Source organism: Gracilinanus agilis, chromosome 3 (assembly GCF_016433145.1).
Source record: "Gracilinanus agilis isolate LMUSP501 chromosome 3, AgileGrace, whole genome shotgun sequence".
NCBI lineage: Eukaryota > Metazoa > Chordata > Mammalia > Didelphimorphia > Didelphidae > Gracilinanus > Gracilinanus agilis.
The window spans coordinates 123,380,408-123,385,302 of record NC_058132.1 but is presented as its reverse complement, the minus strand read 5'-3'; positions in this window follow the sequence as shown (position 1 = coordinate 123,385,302).

Sequence of the window (4,895 nt, the reverse complement as noted above, 5' to 3'; positions counted from 1 at the left end):
GACCACAGCCATTCAGAAAAATAATGAAGAAGCCACAAAAATGCCCTTGTGAATGCCTTCCAACAGAGGGGGTTTTCTTAACCTGGGGGTTGTGAACCTGTTCTAAAAAAATATTTTGATAACTATTTCAATATCATTGGTTTCTTTTACAATCCTACTTATTTTATTTTTTGCATTTGAAAACATTATTTGGAAAAGGAGTCAGCAAGGTGGCACAGAGGATAGAATACCTGGCCTGGAGTCAGGAAGACCTGAGTTCAAATATGGCCTCAGTTACTTATTATGTGACCCTGGAAAAGTCATTTAACCTTATTTGCCTCAGTTTCCTCATTTTTAAATGAACTTGGTGAAGGAAATGGAAAATCACTCTTTGTCAAGAAAACCCCAAATGGGATCAGGTAAAATTGGATATGACTGAAACAAAGTTTTAAAAACTTCCAAAAGGGTCCATCATCCAAAAAAAAAAAGATTTAAAACCTCTGTTCTACACAATATGTACTGATTTTGTAAGGAACCCTGCTCTTTCCTTTTATTTTCAGAATTTGCATCCATAAAGGTTTTTGTTTTTCTTGAGACAGGAGTACAGATATGGGAGAGGAGGAAAGAATTTCCATGTATAGTGTTTACCTCACCTGGCTGTTATGAGGTTCAAGTGAGAAAATATATATAAAGAACTTTGCAGGCTTTAACGTGCTATAGAAATGTCAGTTACTATTATTATATCATTCTCGTGTTTTATTATTAATATTATTAGCATCTGAATCTATGGAATGTCAGTCAATGCAACCACTCACTGTTACAAGAGCAAGGCCTGACAGGTTCTTTTAAAATGCCAAAGTGGACCTGCTGGACCTGCTGTCTGTGCTTTGGAATACAAAGACTGCTCTCTAATGAGGCCAGACACCCTTTGGAAGAAGAGAAGAGCTCTGAAACTCTCTGATCCCATGGAAGTTGACCGTGGTCAGTTTTAAAGGTTTCCTTTCAGAAGGGGGCCATATTGATGTTCCAGGCCAGGCCTGGATGATGCCATGTATGTGAGGTGCAATAGCTTGATGCTGACAGAGGAAAGTCCAATAAGTCAGCCAATAAGTATTTATTAAATGCTTGCTATGTGTCAGACACCCTTCTAAGCCCTGAGATACCAAGAAAAACAAAAATAGGGGTCTACCCTCAAGGAGCTTATGTTCTAATGGGGTGGAGAGGGAACATCATGAATGGAAGGGATTCTTTTTGGAGATTAGTAGCCATGTGATATTGTAAAACTGTTGTCTTGGCTTTGAGTTTATACTTCTCCCTGCCCTTCAGCCCCTGTCTAGAATTTAGTTGATGGATATACTGTAGACAGTGGTATCAAATTCAATAAGAAATGGATATCTATCTATCTATCTATCTATCTATCTATCTATCTATCTATCTGTCTGTCTGTCTGTCTTTCTGTCTGTCTATATATCTATCTCTCTGTCTTTCTGTCTATCCATCTATACCTGTCTTTCTATCCATTTATCTATATCTGTCTATTATCCATTCATCCATCCATCCATCTATCTATCTATCTATCTATCTATCTATCTATCTATCTATCTACCTATCTATCTGTCTGTCTATACATATCCCTGTCTGTCTTTCTGTCTATCCATCTATACCTGTCTTTCTTTCTTTCTTTCTATCTATCTATCTATCTATCTATCTATCTATCTATCTATCTATCTATCTATCTATCTATCTATCTATGTCTATCATCCATTCATCCATCCATCTATCCATCCACCTACCCATCTACCAACCTGTCCATCCATCTGTCCATCTGTCTGTCAATCTATCTGTCCATCCATCCATCTATCTACCTAACTACCTACTTATCATCTATCTATCTATCTATCTATCTATCTATCTATCTATCTATCTATCTATCTATCTGTGTATCTATTGGTCTGTCTGTCTATATATCTATGTACCTATGTATCTATCTGTCTATCTATCTATCTATCTATCTATCTATCTATCTATCTATCTATCTATCTATCTATCTATCTATCTATCTATTGGTCTATCTATTGGTCTGTCTATCTATTGTTCTGTCTACCTATATATCTAGGTATCTATGTAGCTATCTATTTAGGTATCTATGTTTTTATGTATTTACCTATCTCTCTGTCTCTCCTCTATCTATCTATCTAGATATGTAAGAGTCCCTGTGGGTACACGCTGACCTAGAAAACCACATATTGACATTATCTATGCTTTATTGCATCTTTATTTTCTAAATTATGTTTTTATCTGGTTTGGGCTAATAAGTTGCCCATGGGCCACCTATATAACACTTTTATTGTAGACAACCAGACTAAGTGAGCCTGTGGACAGCCTGCATGTATTTGAGGCTGCTGTCCCTAAATATACAGTGAAATGAGTACCTTCTTAACCTCTCTGAGGCTGAATATTGTGTTTATACGCCTTCATCCTTCTTTGGTATCTGAGATTAGGTTTAACCTTCTGCTCAAGAGAGTGGCTAAAGGATACAGATTTCTTTGGAGGCTTGTTATCTTAATTAATAAGGTCAGAGAGGATGCTAATGTCATGATTTAAAGAAATAAATCCTATACAAATAGAGGGACCCAGAGGTATATTTCTAGGTGTAAAATGGAATTTTTTCTTCTTTCCCAATCAGGCACATGTGCTGTACATATGCATGTTTTTATGGTGCCTCAAAAAATCTTAAAAAAACATGCCTTCCAGTACATTCTAATCAAAACCAGCAACAGAGTTGCAGTCAATCTGTGGCACTGAGTTATTCAAAAAGCAGATTCCCTTCTGTAGTTTCTTCACTGAAAAGTGTACATGGTTCTCAGGGAGGCATACTCTTTAGTCTTTCTAACATTGGCATGTATAGTGCATTATAGGATCATGGGATTGAGATGTGGAGATGACTTAGTCCAATCCTTATTTTGAAGAGGAAGATCGGTCTATCTGGGCAGCAAGCATTTCACAGAATCACAGGCTCTCGGTGTCAGTCAACAAATATTTATTAAGCTCCTATTATAAGCTAGATGCTGTGCTAATTAAGTAGTGGGGATATAAAAAAAAGACAAAAGTAAGTCCCTGCTCTCAAGAAGCTCATGGTCTAATAGGGAAGACAACATACAAACATACAGGCTACATACAGGTCAAGGAGGAAATAATCAGCAGATGGAAGGTGTTAGATGCTTTCCAATTTCTCATCATCTTCTGTAATGTGGAGTGCCTGGAACTGAACATAGTCCTCCAGATGTCATCTGACTAGAGCAGATGATCACCTTCATGCCAGATGCTCTATGCTTCTCCTCATGTAGTCTAAGATGGCATTCCTTTGCTTGATTTCTTTATCGCACTGTTGGCTGGTTTTAAGCTAATGATACCAAAAACTGCCCCAATCTTTTTCAGGTAAATTTCTCTCTAGTCATGCCCCCTCTCACTTATACTTGTAGACTTGATTTCTTGAAGCCAAGTGTAAGACCTTTCATTTCTTGCTAGTTTGATTTTACTAGATTCTATCCAAGTCTGTTTCTAACCCTAAATTTGTTTCTAATCCTAACTCGAGTTCAGAGATTGGAAAACTCCAGCTTGGGCCAAATTTGGATTGTTTCCTTTTTGGTATGGCACATGAGCTAGGCATGGATGTACAAAAACAAGGGGTAGGCTGCATTTAACACTCAAGTAATAACTTTCCGGCCCTTGTACTAGCCCACCGAGCTCTTTTTGGATCCTGACTGTCCTCTTTATTTCATTGATAAAGTTGTCAAGCAGATAAAGCCCTGAAGAGATATCATAGGGTGCCCATTTGGAGATGATATTGTAAGTTGACATCCAATCATTCATTAATGGCTAATTTTTTTTGTTCAACCCTTCAACTAGTTCCAAATCCACTTAATTGTTCTCTATCACCTAGCCCAGCTTTTTCGATCTAATCTATAAGGATAACATGAGAGATTGTATAAAATGCTTTGTTGAAACTTGAGTAGAGTTTTCATTGCTTAAGGAACAGCGCTTAGCAATGCTTTCTTGTTTGGGCAGAGGGGAGAAAGTCTTTGCTTTCCCTTCCTTTAAATTTCATCCATGCATTAAAGAAGTTGCTTGCTAGAGTGTATAGCAGTGGCCGTTATGGGATTATGAGATTCTTTTCACTATTTGTAGTTCTATTGGTCTTGTTCCCAGTGAGCAAAAGTATGTTTCCTCCCAAGGGAAACTCAGTTCACGTGGGCGTCATGTCAATATAAGACTATTCACATTATCTAGCTGAGTTTCAAGGCAACATGGTAGAACTGGAGCCCCTGAAAGTCTTGGGAGTTCCAATTAACACTTGGAAATCTACATCGTCACCATCAATGACGAACCTCCTGGAAGAACCAATTTCTGCTATACCTATTGCAGTCATCATAGACTAAAGTGAGGAAGTCACTTGGCTTGTGTAGACTTTACTGTACCAGCAGAGAAATTTGCTGTCAGCCCCATTTACAAGCCCCATGATTTTATATTACTTCTGTATATTGTGCTGTGCATCAAAAGGTTTATATTTTAGTGTGAGATGATGCAGAATGATAATTGATTTATGTATTTTTACAATTGTCATAAACCTTTGCTAACTTTATTTGTAGGTCTTTTGTTTTTCTAACTTTGAAGAAATAAACTTTGCACAAGCAGTTTGTTTTTCAGATCTTTCTTTGAAGATCCAATGGCAATTTTAGCACCATTCTCAGAGGCCATCATTCAGTCATTTCTTCATTGGCTTAGATAGGGCATCTTAGTCCTTGCCCCAAAGAAATAAGGCTGTCAAGAGTCTACCCTGCTCAAGAGTTCCTTCACAAATTCATACGTGTAGAGTCACCATGTGTCTCAGATTTTCTAGAACAACACCAATTCTA